The following is a 17,608-nucleotide window of genomic DNA, read 5'->3' as shown; positions in this document are numbered from 1 at the left end:
AATTTATACTATGAAGCCCTAATACCCAGTATGGTTGTATTTGTAGTAAGAAAGTTATTAAGTTTAAATAGGGTCATAAAGTGGGGCCCAAATACAATAAAATTAATGTTCTGATAAAAAGTGATGCCAGAAATCTTGTTCCCTCTCTCTCTGACATATGAGGATACAGTAAAAAATCAGCCATCTGCAAGCCAGAAAGAGAGATCTAACCAGGGATGAAATGGGCCTGTACCTTGATCTTAGACTTCCAAGCTTCAGTACTGTGAGAAAACAAATTTCTATTTTGTAAGCCACACAATCGATCTCATTTTATTATGACGACCTGAGCAAATTAGGACTATATATATATACAGAGCTGTATCCACAAAGAAGGTCTGTGGGCGCAACACTTCAATAGCCATGAGCAAACCTGGCACCTAGATCTTGGTATCTAAATATCATTTTTCATTAAAAAGAACCACGGCTTCTCGGAAAAGTGACTGATTACAGAGCTAAGCAGAGAAAGTATAAAATGTTCCCAAAGCATCTTCAAATGCCAGAGAGAAAAGAATGATCAAATAATGATGAGTAAAACTCAAAAGGGCACATAAAGCAGACTAAAGAAGCCCATTGGCCACATGGAAGAAAACTGGGGTCATTGACAGAAATAGTTCAGTAATGTGTTATAACCATTGCATCAAACATGAAACCATAAGTCCATGGTGATATACATAATATATAAATAAAAATGTGATAAGAAATGGATATTTGTATAGTTTCAAACACCTTCCCAAAAGACTCTTATTAATTACAAAGAGTAAAAGTGTAATTTTACAGTGGAGAAGGTAGCAAAGACAATCTTAGTTGAGACACATCCCCTGCATATATCATTAGTAGAATTACAAACAAATCACCTCCTGATAGAAGAGGAATGCAGCCCCACTTCTAAATATTATTACCCAATTTGCATAATCTGAAGCTAATTAGAAAAATAGACAACTTAACACTCTACAAAATTCCTGGCCTATAGCTTCAAAAATATCAAAATTATAAAAATCAAAACCTCAGGAAGGATTCCAGAGTGAAAGAAACTAGAAATCCTGATCACAAAATGCAATGTGTGATCCTGAATTGGATCTAAAAGAAATTATAATTTCACATAGTACAACTTTAATGAGTTGTGAGGATTAATGATGGTAATGTACCAGTGTTAATCTTCTGATTTAGACTCATGTACCATAGCTATGTCAGAATGTGCCCTTTGTAGGAAATATACACTCAACTATTAGGGATGATCATCAGCTAAGCAACTTACGCACAAGTGGTGAGAAATACAGATCGTTATTTGTTCTCTAGTTGCTACTTTTATGGAAGTTTAAGTATTCATTTTTTTCCATTTTAGAAAAGTCATAAATTAAATGTTAAGTGCTATTCTAACAAGTGCCAGCTTTCTATCCTTCAGGCTACTAAAACCATGCTACTCTCTGCATGTCTATCAAACTCCAGGACCTCACATCCAGGAAGCTGTTCTCCAAGCTCCAAAATTACCTGAACCATCTTCTCCTTACACTAACACAGCTATCATTTCCTCTGGCCACTGGAAGATTTAGTGAGATTTTGGAAGAGTAATATCTTATTGCTTTGAGTCAGCATATTTTAAATGATCCAGTTGCACCATGCTGTATACCCCTCTCTCTGCATTGTTTTAAAATAAAACTCATTTGCTCCAAAGAATGAATATCAAGTGAAATCCATCTTGAGTGAAGGTGTTTTTGGCAAACATTCAAATACAGTGGTAATTCTAGACACAACACCAAGTTCTAAAACAGAGTCTCTGTCAGGCCTCTGAGCCCAAGGTAAGCCATCATATTCCCTGTGACCCGCAAGTACACATCCAGATGGCCGGTTTCAGCCTTAACTGATGACATTCCACCACAAAAGAAGTGAAAAATGGCCTGTTCCTGCCTTAACTGATGACATTATCTTATGAAATTCCTTCTCCTGGCTCATCCTGGCTCAAAAGCTCCCCTACTGAGCACCCTGTGACCTCAAATCCTGCCCACCAGAGAACCCCCCTTTGACTGTAATTTTCCTTTACCTACCCAAATCGTATAAAACGGCCCCACCCCTATCTCTCTTTGCTGACTCTCTTTTTGGACTCAGCCTGCCTGCACCCAGGTGATTAAAAGCTTTATTGCTCACACAAAGCCTGTTTGGTGGTCTCTTCACGCCGACGCACATGAAATTCGATGCGGTGACTCTGCTCGGGGGACCTCCCTTGGGAGATCAATCCCCTGTCCTCCTGCTCTTTGCTCCGTGAAAAAGATCCACCTACGACCTCGGGTCCTCAGACCCACCAGCCCAAGGAACATCTCACCAGTTTTAAATTGCGTAAGCGGCCTCTTCTTATTCTCTTCTCCAACCTCTCTCACTATCCCTTAGCCACTTTCTCCTTTCAATCTTGGCGCCATCCTTCAATCTCTCCCTTAATTTCAATTCCTTTCATTTTCTGGTAGAGACAAAGGAGACACGTTTCATCCATGGACCCAAAACTCTGGCGCTGGTCACGGACTCGGGCGGGCAGCCTTCCCTTGGTGTTTAATCATTGTGGGGATGCCTCTCTGATTATTCACCCACATTCCACTGGTGTCTGATCTCTGCGGGGATGCCTGCCTTGATCATTCACTCATGTTCCCTTGGTGTCAAGTTAATTGTGGGGATGCCTGCTTTGGCTCCCCACCCCCTTCTCTGTGTCTCTACCCTTTTCTTTAAACTTGCCTCCTTCACTATAGGCAACCTTCCACCCTCCATTCTTCCTTCTTCTCCCTTATCCTGTGTTAAGAACTTAAAATCTCTTCAACTCTCGCCTGACCTAAAATCTGAGCATCTTATTTTGTTCTGCAACACTTCTTAGCCCCAATACAAACTTGACAATGGCTCTAAATAGCCAGAAAATGGCACTTTCAATTTTTCCATCCTACAAGATCTAGATAATTCTTGTCGTAAAATAGGCAGTCTGAGGTGCCTGACTTCCCGGCATTCTTTTACATATCGGTCCCTCTCTAGTCTCTGTTCCCAATGCAACTCATCCCAAATCTTCCTTCTTTCCTTCCTGCCTGTCCCCTCAGTCCCAACCCCAAGCGTCGCTGAGTCTTTCTAATCTTCCTTTATTACAGACCCATCTGACCTCTCCCCTCCTCGCCAGGCCGAGCTAGGTCCCAATTCTTCCTCAGCCTCCGCTCCTCCACCCTATAATCCTTTTATCACCTCCCCTCCTCACACCTGGTCCAGCTTACAGTTTCATTCTGTGACTAGCCCTCCCCCACCTGCCCAGCAATTTCCTCTTAAAAAGGTGGCTGGAGCTAAAGGCATAGTCAAAGTTAACGCTCCTTTTTCTTTATCTGACCTCTCCCAAATCAGTTAGCGTTTAGACTCTTTTTCATCAAATAGAAAAAACCCAGCCCAGTTCATGGCCCCTTTAGCAGCAACCCTGAGACGCTTTACAGCCCTAGACCCTAAAAGGTCAAAAGGCCATCTTATTCTCAATATACATTTTATTTTATTACCAAATCTGCTCCCAACATTAAATAAATCTCCAAAAATTAAATTCCAGCTGTCAAGCCCCACAACAGGACTTAACCTCACCTTCAAGGTGTACAATAATAGAGTAAAGGCAGCCAAGTAGTAACATATTTCTGAGTTGCAATTCCTTGCCTCCACTGTGAGACAAACCCCAGCCACATCTCCAGCACACAAGAACATCCAAACGCCTGAACCGCAGCTGCAAGGGGTTCCTCCAGAACCTCCTCCCCCAAGAGCTTGCAACAAGCACCGGAAATCTGGCCACTGGGCCAAGGAATGCCCACAGCCCAGGATTCCTCCTAAGCTGTGTCCCATCTGTGCAGGATCCCACTGAAAATCGGACTGTTCAACTCACCTTGCAGCCACTCCCAGATCCCCTGGAACTCTGGCTCAAGGCTGTCTGGCTGACTCCTTCCCAGATCTTCTCAGCTTAGCAGCTGAAGACTGAGACTGCCCGATTGCCTCGGAAGCCTATGGGACCATCACAGATGCTCTGGGTAACTCTCACAGTGGAAGGTAAGTCCGTCCCCTTCTTAATCAATACAGAGGCAACCCACTCCACATTACCTTCTTTTCAAAGGCCTGTTTCCCTTGCCTCCATAACTGTTGTATGTATTACGGCCAGGCTTCTAAACCTCTTAAAACTCCCCAACTCTGGTGCCAACTTAGACAATACTCTTTTAAGCACTCCTTTTTAGTTATCCCCACCTGCCCAGTTCTCTTATTAGACCAAGACACTTTAACTAAATTATCTGCTTCCCTGACTCTTCCTGGGCTACATGCCGCCTTTTCCCCCACTTCAAAGCCTCCTTCACATCCTCCCCTTGTATCTCCCCACCTTAGTCCACAAGTATAAGATACCTCTACTCCCTCCTTGGCGACTGATCATGCACCCCTTACCATCTCATTAAAACCTAGTCACCCTTACCTCACTCAATTCCAATATCCCATCCCACAGCATGCTTTAAAAGAATTAAAGCCTGTTATCACTCTCCTGCTACAGCATGACCTTTTAAAACCTATAAACTCCCCTAAACAATGCCCCCATTTCACCTGTCCTAAAACCAGACAAGGCTTACAGGTTAGTTCAGGATCTGTGCCTTATCAACCAAATTGTTTTGCCTATCCACCCCATGGTACCAAACCCATATACTCTCCTATCCTCAATACCTCCACAATCCATTATTCTGTTCTGGATCTCAAACATGCTTTCTTTACTATTCCTTTGCACCCTTCATCCCAGCCTCTCTTCGCTTTCACTTGGACTGACGCTGACACCCATCAGGCTCAGCAAATTACCTGGGCTGTACTGCCACAAAGCTTCACAGACAGCCCCCGTTACATCAGTCAAGCCCAAATTTCTTCCTCATCTGTTACCTATCGCGGCATAATTCTCATAAAACCACAGGTGCTCTCCCTGCCGATCGTGTCCTACTGATCTCTCAAACCCCAGCACCTTCTACAAAACAACAACTCCTTTGCTTCCTAGGCATGGTTAGATACTTTCAACTTTAGACATCTGGTTTTGCCATCCTAACAAAACCATTATATAAACTCACAAAAGGAAACCTAGCTGACCCCATAGATCCTAAATCCTTTTCCCACTCCTCTTTCCATTCCTTGAAGACAGCTTTAAAGACTGCCCCCACCCTAGGTCTCCCTGACTCATCTCAACCCTTTCATTATCCACAGCCGAAGTGCAGGGCTGTGCAGTCAGAATTCTTACACAAGGACCAGGATTGCATCCTGTAGCCTTTTTGTCCAAACAACTTGACCTTACTGTTTTAGGCTGGCCATCATGTCTCCGTGCAGTGGCTGCCACTGCCCTAATAGTTTTAGAGGTCCTCAAAATCACAAACTATGCTCAACTCACTCTCTACAGCTCTCATAACTTCCAAAACCTGTTTTCTTCCTCACACCTGAGGCATATACTTTCTGCTTCCCGGCTCCTTCAGCTGTACTCACTCTTTGTTGAGTCTCCCACAATTACTATTGTCCCTGGCCGGAACTTCAATCCGGCCTCCCACATTATTCTCGATACCACTCATGACCCTCATGACTGCATCTCTCTGATCTACCTGACATTCACCCCATTTCCCCATATTTGCTTCTTCTCTGTTCCTCACCCTGATCATATTTAGTTTATTGATGGAAGTTCCACCTTTCCTACACATCAAGCTCAAGGATTTGCCCCTGCCCAGGAGTGGCAAATTGACTTTACTCACATGCCCTGAGTCAGAAAACAAAAATACCTCTTAGTGTAGGTAGACACTTTCACTGGATAGGTAGAGACCTTTCCTACAGGGTCTGAGAAGGCCACCACCGTCACTTCTTCCCTTCTATCACACATAATTCCTCGGTTTAGCCTTCCCACCTCTATACGGTCTGATAACACACCAGCCTTTACTAGTCAAATCAGCCAAGCAGTTTCTCAGGCTCTTAGTATTCAGTAGAACCTTCATATCCCTTACCATCTTCAATCTTCAGGAAAGGTAGAATGGACTAATGGTCTTTAAAGACAAACCTCACCAAGCTCAGCCTCCAACTTAAAAAAGATTAGACAGTACTTTTACCCCTTGCCCTTCTCATAATTCAGGCCTGTCCTTGGAATGCTGCAAGGTACGGCCCATTTAAGCTCCTGTATAGATGCTCCTTTTTATTAGGCCCCAGTCTCATCCCAGACACCAGACCAGCTTAGACTGTGCCCCAAAATACTTGTCATCCCTACTATTTTCTGTCTAGTCATACTCCTATTCACCATTCTCAACTACTCACACATGCCCTGCTCTTGTTTACACTGCTGGTTTACGCTGTTTCTCCAAGCCATCACAGCTGATATCTCCTGGTGCTATCCCCAAACCGCCACTCTTAACGCAAAGTAAACAAATAATCTTTGCTGGCAGGACTATGCTGAATCTCCTTAGGCACTCTCTAATTAGATGTCCTGGGTCCTCCCAATTCTAGTCCTTTAATACCTGTTTTTCTCCTTCTCATATTCCGTTTAGTTTTTCAATTCATACAAAACCGTATCCAGGCCATCACCAATAATTCTAAATGACAAATGTTTCTTCTAACAACCCCACAATACCACCCCTTACCACAAAATCTTCCTTCAGCTTAATCTCTCCCACTCTAGTTTCCCACACCGCCCCTAATCCTGCTCAAAGCAGCCCTGAGAGACATCGCCCACTATCTCTCCATACCACCCCCAAAAATTTTCACTGTCCCAACACTTTACTACTATTTTGTTTTATTTTTCTTATTAATATAAGAAGACAGGAATGTCAGACCTCTGAGCCCAAGCTAAGCCATCATATCCCCTGTGGCCTGCACGTACACATCCAGATGGCCAGTTTCTGCCTTAACTGATGACATTCCACCACAAAAGAAGTGAAAATGGCCTGTTCCTGCCTTAACTGATGACACTATCTTATGAAATTCCTTCTCCTGGCTCATCCTGGCTCAAAAGCTCCCCTACTGAGCACCTTGTGACCCCCACTCCTGCCCGCCAGAGCACCCCCCCTTTGACTGTAATTTTCCTTTACCTACCCAAATCTTATAAAATGGCTCTACCCCATCTCCCTTTGCTGACTCTCTTTTCGGACTCAGCCCGCCTGCACCCAGGTGATTAAAAGCTTTATTGCTCACACAAAGCCTGTTTGGTGGTCTCTTCACACAGACGCACATGAAAGTCTCTCTTAGAACTCACAGCATCAGACAGAAAACACAAACTGGCTAATAGATCAGTTGAGATGCAAGAGAAAAGTGAAAAATCTAGAAGAGAATACAACTCTCTCTCCGTTTCTATGGAAAACTGGTTCTGGGACCCCTTCAAGACACCAAACTCCCAAAACTCTCAGGTTCCTGATATAAAATAGCATGATATTTGCTCATAATCTATGCATACCCTTTCATATACTTTCAATCAGGAGTCCCCAAACCCCAGCCTGTGGCCTACTAGGAATCTGTCCACACAGCAGGGAGTGAGCAAGCGAGTATTACTGCTTGAGTTCTGCCTCCTGTCATATCAACTGTGGCATTAGGTTTTCATAGGAGAGCAAACCTATTGTAAACTCCATATACAAGGAATCCAGGTTGTGCACCCTTTAAGAGAATCTAACGAATGCCTGGTCATCTGAGGTGGAACAGTCTGATCTGGAACCCCCCCACAGCACCCCCGACCCCATCCATGGATAAATTGTCTTCCATGAAACCAGTCCCTGGTGCCAAAAAGATTGGGGACCGCTGCTTTAAATCATCTCTAGATCATTTATAATGCCTAAGATAATGTAAGTACTGTGTAAATAGTTGTTATTTTGTATTGCTTCAGGAAAAATGACAAGGAAAAGTCTGTACATATTTAGTACAGATGCAATTCAAAAAAATAGTTTCAGTCACAGTTGGTTGAATTCAGGGATACAGAACCCATTGACATGAAGACCCAACTGTGTAGCAAAGTGTGCTACTATCTCCATGAATGCAAATTCAGGGAACGTCCCCATATAGAGGGCTCCTCTTTCACCCCCTTACTCCATCTTTCCTTCCTCCTCCTCTTTCAGGTTGTTTGTGTATTGTTTATGCCAAAGTATTAGGTCAACATTTATTCATTGAACCTCTGTCGCTAGCTAGTCATATCCTTAACTTGGGTTTCTATGGGTGAGTACAGTTTGTATAAATATCTTCAATGTATTCTTCTCTGATAATGATAAACTTTGCTTCTTAAAATTAAAAAAAGAGATTTTAATAAATCAAAAAAATATTTCTAACTTCAGGAATGCTAATCCCTCATTTACTCTTTTGGCACAAATTACACTGAATTTGAGAGACTAGTTTTTAATAAACTCAGGAATCGTATTACTTTGGCAATGTTGACCTCTACCAGAGTCCTGTGACTCTAAAAACAGCAAGAGATAAAGAAATCCATATACTTTTTTGCATCTAGGAAATGGCTTATGGCAAAGAACCACCCTTCCCTTATGACTTAAATAAGACTCAGGGAAGTCCTATGACAAGGCCAGACATAGATCCTGTTGACAAAAAAAGCCAAATTCTGTAAAATATTTGAAGAAGTTTACTCTGAGCCATGTATGAGTGACCATGGCCCAACGCACAGTATCAAGAGGTCCCAAGAACAGGTGCACAAGGTGGTTGGGTTACAGCTTGCTTTTATATGTTTTATGGAAATATAAGACATCAGTCGATAATGTGAAGTATACATTGGTTCAGTTGGAAAGGCAGGAAAACTTGAAGAAGGGAGGTTTATGGGTCCTAGGTGGATTCAAAGATTTTCTAATTGGCAATTGGTTGAAATAGTTAAGTTACTACCTAAAGACCTGGAATCAATAGAAAAGAGTGCCTGGATTATGATTAGGGGTTGTGCAGACCAAGGTTCTTATTAAAAAGATGAAGCCTCATGGGTGGCCTCCTTAGAGACAATAGATGGCCAAAGTTTCTTATTTAGATCTTTAAAAGATGCTAGACTCTCAGTAATCCTGTCACTATTGGGAGGGCTGGGAAGGACGAAGACCTAGTTAAATCAATAGAGATGCTTCACAGATGCAAATTTTCCCTGCAAAAGATGGCTTTGCAGGGCCATTTCAAAATACAGCAAAGAAACTTATTTTGTTGTAAAATATTTTGATTTCCTTTTTTATTTGTAATGTGATGTTATACTAGAGTCAGTTTGGAATTTGGTATCTTATTGCCACTGTGAACCTCAGAAATTTTGAGACAGGTCTCAGTTAATTTAGGAAGTTTATTTTGCCAAGGTTGAGGACACATGCCCATGACACCACCCCAGGAGGTCCTGATGACATGTGCCCAAGGTGGTCAGAGCACAGTTTGGTTTTATACATTTTAGGGAGACATGAGACATCAATCAACATATGTAACATGAACATTGGTTCTGTCTGGAAAGGCAGGACAACTGAGAAGCAGGGAGGGGTCTTCCAGGTCATAGGTAGAGAAGAGACAAATGGTTGCATTCTTTTGAGTTTCTCATTAGCCTCTCCAAAGGAGGCAGTCAGATATGCATTTATCTCAGTGAGCAGAGGAGTGACTTTGAATAGAATGGGAGGCAGGTTTGCTCTAAGCAGTTCCCAGCTTGACTTTTTCCTTTAGTTTAGTGATTTTGGAGGCCCAAGGTGTTTTCCTTTCATACCACCAGAGTCAATTTTGACAGTCTTAGGGTCTCTGTTTTAATGTTAATGCTTCTCCGTTGTGCCTGAACTCTAAAATGAGGAGAGGGTAGTGAGGCATGTCTGACCCTTCACTTCTCCTCATGGCCTGAACTACTTGTTCAGGTTTCTTTGGTCTCCTTGGCAAAGAGGAATGTCCATTCAGTCTGTGGAGGGGGCTTAGAATTTTATTATTGATTTACGATCCTCCGTGTTTCATTATTTGCCTCAGAAATGATTAGCTGAGCTGCTTGGACCCACTGACCAATCTAGATGAAATAGCTGACTTAACCAAACTTCAGTTAAAATTTTCCTATTCAAACAAGCACCTGAAGCTAGACCTCCCCTTAGCCCGAGCCAGCAGGCAGCCTCTTATGAAAGACCCCTCCCAGAGTTGACTGACCACTGGGAAAAGCATTCACGGATATCTCATTCCCTCACAGCAGGTTCTTTCTAGTCTTGGTTACCTCTCCCTGTAAAGTTAAATGTCTTCCTGCCTGGCATTTGCAGATCTTATGATCAGAGCATTCTCCTTGATGTCATAGTCTTCCTACCCCTCCTGCAATAATCTCTTCCAATCTGTTACCTAACTTTGGACTTGTTTTTATTTGACAACTTAGCAACTCTTACTTGTTCAGATTTCAAATGTCTCGTTCTTTCCCCTAGCCCTCCAGCTCTTCTACTGGAGATACATACATAATAATACTATGTATTATGATGTATTAATACTATGTATTATAATACATACATAATAATACATAATACTACACATTATGCCTCCGGAATAGGAACTTAATTTAAGAAAAATTTTTCTTTAGCACCTATTTAAAATATCAACATTTTCAAATAGTGTGTCTATGTCAAAGCAGAAGTTGCAAGATGTAATTGAGATGATACCCAGAAAGCATGCTGGACTGAGTGTGGTGCAGTGTAAACCCAAAGTAAGAGGTGGCAAGTAGAATTTTCTTCTTACTATTCTAAATGTTATATAATGTAAATCTTAGCTCAACATTTCTATGACAAAATCTTTCTTTTGCTCCTAACACCTAAGGTAAATTTAAACTCAACATAACTCACACGGCCTGTTATCAGGATCAAATCTATCTATTAACTATGACTAATGGCTTCTTAGTAGCCATTTGATGGCTGGAAAGAATGCTTCATTTTGCTTTATTGAACTTCTAAGTCCAGCTAGTATAAAGCCTTTCTACTCTTACATGAGGTATTTCAACTGCCTCAAATGTCTCACCTTCTCATCCTCCAATTAATATATACAATAATTCTTGCATATTAGTAATATTTTGAAACTCTAATGAAGTATCAAAAAAGTCTAAAATAACCCTTGTTACACGTCATCATTCTTAACATGTTTTTTCAGTATTTATGTTTTTGGTATCATTTTAGCCCATTTTATTATAATATAATGCTATTGAATAAATACTTCTATATAATTAAAGTATTTTATAAACATGCTTATCAATGATTACCTAATAGATTATTTTATGCATAATATCTCATTTATATGACTATTTTAACAGTGTTTTGTTTTTCCTATCATCTATTTTCTGGCTATTACAGATAAGATTGTGATGAGTATTTATATATACGTGCATTTATCAGCTTTTTGATAATTACCCACAGTTGCGTTATGTTTATATTAATAGAATAATTTGCCAGTATCCATATCACTAGATCAAGTATATAAATATTTTTAAAGTTTATACTTCCAAAAGTACATGAGAACATGAGAGTTCTGTTTGTACTACATACATGTCAGGATTGCATAGGCTTATGTTTTAAATATTTTGCTGGTTTGTTATCATTCCATTTACAATTAAAATAATAGTAATTATTTTTTGTTTGGTTTTCTTTAATTTTTTTTAATGTTTAGTATTTGGGGGTACACTAGTAGATGCATATATTTTTTTTTTCTTTTTTTTTTTTTTTTTTTCTTTTTTTTTTTTTTGAGACAGAGTCTCACTCTGTTGCCCAGGCTGGAGTGCAGTGGCATGATCTCGGCTCACCACAAGCTCCACCTCCCGGGTTCATGCCATTCTCCTGCCTCGGCCTCCCAAGTAGCTGGGACTACAGGTGTGAGCCACCACACCTGGCTAATTTTATTTATTTATTTATTTATTTTGTAGAGACGGCATTTCACCGTGTTAGCCAGGATGGTCTTGATCTCCTGACCTTGTGATCCACCCGCCTTGGCCTCCCAAAATGCTGGGATTACAGGTGTGAGCCACGGCACCTGGCCTAGTAGATGCATATATCAATAGGGTACATGAAATATTTTGATACAGGCATAGAATATGTAATAATCACATCAAGGTAAATTGGGTATTCATCACCTCAAGCATGTATCCTTTGTATTACAAACAATTCAGTTATAATCTTGTGGTTGTTTTAAAATGTACAATTAAATTATTATTGACTATGATCACATTCTTACACTATCAAATAGTAGGTCTTATTCATTCTTTCTAATGATTTTTTGTACCCATCAACAATCCCCACTTCCCATCCATGGCCCCACTACCATTCCCAGCATCTGATAACTATCATTATACTCTGTATCTCTATGAGTTCAATTGTTTTAATTGTTAGCTTCCACAAATAAGAGAAAACATGCAAAGTTTGTTTTTCTGTGCCTGGCTTATTTCACTTAATGACCTCCAGTTTCATCCATTTTGGCACAAATAACAGAATCTCATTCTTCTTTATGGCTGAGTGGAACTCCACTGTGTATATGTACATTTTCCTTATCCATTTTTCTGTTGATGGACACCTAGGTTGCTTCCAAATCTTGCCAGTTGTGAATAGTACTGCAACAAACCTAAGAGTACAGATATTTCTTTGATATACTGAATCCTCTCTTTGGGGTATACACCCATCAGTGGGATTGCTGGATCATGTCATAGTTCTATTTTCAGCTTTTTGAGGAATCTCCAAACTGTTCACCATAGTAGCTGTACTAATTTGCATTCCCACCAAGAGTATATGAGGATTTCCTACTCTCCACATCATCTGTAGCATTTGTTATTGCTTCTCTTTTGGGTATAAGCCATTTTAACTGGGATGAGATAATATCTCATTGTAGTTTTTATTTTCATTTATCTGATGATCAGTGATGTTAAGCACCTTTTCATATACCTGTTTGCCATTTGTATGTCTTCCTCTGAGAAAAGTCTAGTTAAATCTTTTGCCCATTTTTAAATTGAATTATTAGCTTTTTTTTATATAGAGTTGTTTGAGCTCCTTATCCTTTGTCAGGCAGGTAGTTTGCAAATATTTTCTCCAATTCTGTGGGTTGTCTCTTTACTTGTTTGGTTGTTTTCTTTGCTGTACAGAAGGTGTTTAATTTGAGACGACCTCACTTGTCCATTTTTGCTTTGATTGCTTGCATTTGTGGGGTGTTAAAAAAATTTTTGCCCTGGCCAGGCGCGGTGGCTCACGCCTGTAATCCCAGCACTTTGGGAGGCCTAGGCGGGCGAATCACAAGGTCAGGAGATCGAGACCATCCTGGCTAACACAGTGAAACCCCATCTCTACTAAAAATACAAAACAAAAAGTAGCCGAGCGTGATGGCGGGTGCCTGTAGTCCCAGCTATGCCGGAGGTTGAGGCAGGAGAATGGCGTGAACCCAGGAGGCGGAGCTTGCAGTGAGCGGAGATGGTGCCACTGCACTCCTGCCTGGGCGACAGAGCGAGACTCCGTCTCAAAAAAAAAAAAAAAAAAAATCTTTGCCCAGTCCTATGTCCTGGATCATATCCCCAGTGCTCTATTTTACTAGTTTCATCGTTTGAGGTCTTAGATAATTTTACCCATTTTGTTTTGATTTTTATATATGGTGAGAGATAAGGGTATATTTTGCTCTTCTACATGTGGATATCCAGTTTTCCTAGCACCATTTATTGAAGAGACTATTCTTTTCCCAAACATTCTTTCTGTATGTTCTTGGCATCTTTGTCAAAGATGAATTCACTATAGATATGTAGGTATATGATTTTGTTTATAGGTTCTCTATTCTGCATTGGTCCACGTGTCTGTTTTTTTTGCCAGTACTATGATGTTTTGGTTATGATAGCTGGCTGTAGTGTAATTTGAAGTAAAGTAATGTGATTCCTCCAACTTTGTTGTTTTTGCTCAGGATAGCTTTGGCTATTCGGGGTCTTTTGTGCTTTCATATAAATTTTAAGATTTTTTTCCTAGTCATGTGAAGAATGTCATTGGTATTTCAATAGGGATTACATTGAATCTGTAGATTGCTTTGGCTATGGACATTTAAAAAAGTATTGATTCTTTCAATCCATGAACTTGGAATGTCCTTCCAGTTTCTGGTGTCTTCTTCAGTTTCTTTCTTTGGTGTTTTATAGTTTTCATTGTAGAGAATTTTTATTTCTTTGATTAAGTTAATTTCTAGGTATTTAATTTTATTTGTAGCTATTATAAATAGGATTAATTTCTTGATCTCTGTTTTAGATTGTGTGTAGTTGGAATATAGAAATACTACTAATTTTTGCATGTTGATTTTGTAGCCTGCAATTTTGTTGAATTTGTTCTAATTGTTTTCTGGTGCACTGTTTAGGTTTTTCCAAATATAAGATCATATCATCTGCAGATGATTTCTAATTTCTAATCTGCAGAAATTACTTTCTCATTTGAATGCCTTCATTTCTTGCTCTTGTCTGATTGCTCTAGCTAAGACTTCCACTACTGTGTTGAAAAATATTGATGAAAGTGGGCATCCTTACCGTTTTCCAGATCTAAGGGAAAAGACTTGATTTTTCCCTATTCAGTATAATACTAGCTGTGGGTTTGTATAAGGCTTCAATTACATTGAGATACATTCCTTCTACACCCAGGTTTTTGGGTATTTTTATCATGAAAGAATGATCAGTTGTATAAAATGCTTTTTTATTATTAATTGAAAGAATTATATGGTTTTTGTCTTTCATTCTGTTGATACAATGTATCACATTGCTTGACTTGCATATGTCGAATTGTCTCTGCATCTCTGGGATGAATCTCATTTGGACATGCTGAGTGATATTTTTAATGTGTTGTTGAATTCAATTTGCTAGTATTTTGTTATGTATTTTTGCAGCAATATTCATTAGGGATATTGACTTGTAGTTTTTTTTGTTTTATATTTGCTTTTTTTAATGTATCTTTGTCTGCTTTTGGTATCAGAGTAATACTGGTCTTGTAGAATGAGTTAGGAAGCACTCGCTCCTACTCTATTTTTCAGAATAATTTGAGTAAGATGGGTACTAGTTTTTTAAATGTTTGGTAGAATTCAGTAGTGAAGCTACTGTGTCCCAGACATTTTTTTCAAGTTTCATTTCTTGAGAGAGTTTTTTATTGTTGTTTTTGTCGCATTACTTGTTATTGGTCTGTTCAGGTTTTGGATTTCTTAGTGGTTCAATCTTGATAGGTTGTATGTATCTAGGAATTTGTCCATTTCTTCTAGATTTCCAATTTATTGGCAAACAGTTGCTCATAGTAGCCACTAATAATCTTTTGAATTTCTGTGGTATTGGTCATAATGCCTCCTTTTCTATCTCTGATTTTATTTATTTGGGTCTTCTCTTTTTTCTTAGTTGGTCTGGCTAAAGATTTGTCAATTTTGCTTATCTTTTCAACAAACAAACTTCTTATTTTCTTGATCTTTTGTATTGTTTTCTTCATTTCAATTTCATTTATTTCTACTCTAATATTTATTATTACTTTTATTTCACTAATTTTGGATTTGTTTCTTATTGTTGGTCTAATTATGAGGCATTGTTAGGATGTTTATTTGAAGTTTTTCTTCTTTTTGATATAGGCAGTTATAGCTATAAACTTTCCTCTTAGTATTACTTTAGCTGTATCACAGAGGTTTTAGTATGTCATGTTTCCATTATTGTTTTATATATATAAAGTATTGTTATATATATATATAAGTTCTAGGGTACATGTGCACAACGTGCAGGCTTGTTACATACGTATACATGTGCCATGCTGGCCCACCACACCCATCAACCCGTCATTTACATTAGGTATTTCTCCCAATGCTATCCCTCCCCCAACCCTCCACCCCACGACGGGCCCCAGTGTGTGATGTTCACCCTGTGACCAGGTGTTCTCATTGTCCAATTCCCACCTATGAGTGAGAACATGCGGTGTTTGGTTTTCTGTCCTGTAATAGTTTGCTCAGAATGATGGTTTCCAGCTTCATCCTTGTCCCTGCAAACAACATGAACTCATCCTTTTTTACCACTGCATAGTATTCCATGATGTATATGTGCCACATTTTCTTTATCCAGTCTATCATTGATGGGCATTTGGGTTGGTTCCAAGTCTTTGCTATTGTAAATAGTGCTGCAGTAAACATACATGTGCATGTGTCTTTACAGTAGCATGATTTATAATCCTTTGGGTATATACCCAGTAATGGGATCACTGGGTCAAATGGTATTTCTAGCTCTAGATTCTTGAGGAATCGCCACACTGTCTTCCACAAAGGTTGAACTAGTTTACACTTCCACCAATGGTGTAAAAGCATTCCTATTTCTCCACATCCTCTCAACATCTCTTGTTTCCTGACTTTTTAATGATCACCATTCTAACTGGCATGAGATAGTATCTCATTGTGGTTTTGATTTGCATTTCTCTGATGACCAGTGATGATGAGCATTTTTTCATGTGTCTGTTGGCTGCATAAATGTCTTCTTTTGAGAAGTGTCTGTTCATATACTTTGCCCACCTTTTGATGGGGTTGTTTGTTTTTTTCTTGTAAATTTGTTTAAGTTCTTTGTAGATTCTGGATATTAGCCCTTTGTCAGATGGATAGATTGCAAAAATTTTCTCCCATTCTGTAGGTTGCCTGTTCACTCTGACGGTAGTTTCTGTTGCTATGCAGAAGCTCTTTCATTTAATTAGATCCCATTTGTCTATTTTGGCTTTTGTTGCCATTGCTTTTGGTGTTTTAGTCATGAATTCCTTGCCCATGCCTATGTGCTGAATCGTATTGCCTAGGTTTTCTTCTAGGGTTTTCATGGTTTTAGATCTAACATTTAAGTCTTTAATCCATCTTAAATTAAGTTTTGTATAAGGTTTAAGGAAGGGATCCAATTTCAGCTTTCTACATTTGACTAGCCAGTTTTCCCAGCACCATTTATTAAATAAGGAATCCTTTTCCCATTTATTGTTTTTGTCAGGTTTGTCAAAGATCAGATGGTTGTAGATGTATGGTGTTATTTCTGAGGGCTCTGTTCTGTTCCATTGGTCTATATCTCTGTTTTGGTACCAGTACCATGCTGTTTTGGTTACTGTAGCCTTGTAGTATAGTTTGAAGTCAGGTAGCATGATGCCTCCAGCTTTGTTCTTTTTTGCTTAGGATTGGCTTGGCAATATGGGCTCTTTTTTGGTTCTATATGCACTTTAAAATAGTTTTTTTCCAATTCTGTGAAGAAAGTCATTGGTAGTTTTATGGGGATGGCATTGAATCTATAAATTACCTTGGGCAGTATGGCCATTTTCACAATATTGATTCTTCCTATCCATGAGCATGGAATGTTCTTCCATTTGTTTGTGTCCTTTTTTATTTTATTGATCAGTGGGTTGTATTTCTCCTTGAAGAGGTCCTTCACATCCCTTGTAAGTTGGATTCCTAGGTATTTTATTCTCTTTGAAGCAATTGTGAATGGGAGTTCACTCATGATTTGGTTCTCTGTCTGTTATTGTTGTATAGGACTGTTTGTGACTTTTGCACATTGATTTTGTATCCTGAGACTTTGCTGAAGTTGCTTATCAGCTTAAGGAGATTTGGGGCCAAGACAATGGGCTTTACTAAATATACAATCATGTCACTTGCAAACAGGGACAAT

Source organism: Hylobates moloch, unplaced genomic scaffold (genome assembly GCF_009828535.3).
Source record: "Hylobates moloch isolate HMO894 unplaced genomic scaffold, HMol_V3 SCAFFOLD_16, whole genome shotgun sequence".
In the NCBI taxonomy this organism is placed as follows: Eukaryota; Metazoa; Chordata; class Mammalia; order Primates; family Hylobatidae; genus Hylobates; species Hylobates moloch.
The sequence above is the reverse complement of the archived record's forward strand: the minus strand, read 5'-3'. Positions refer to the sequence as shown.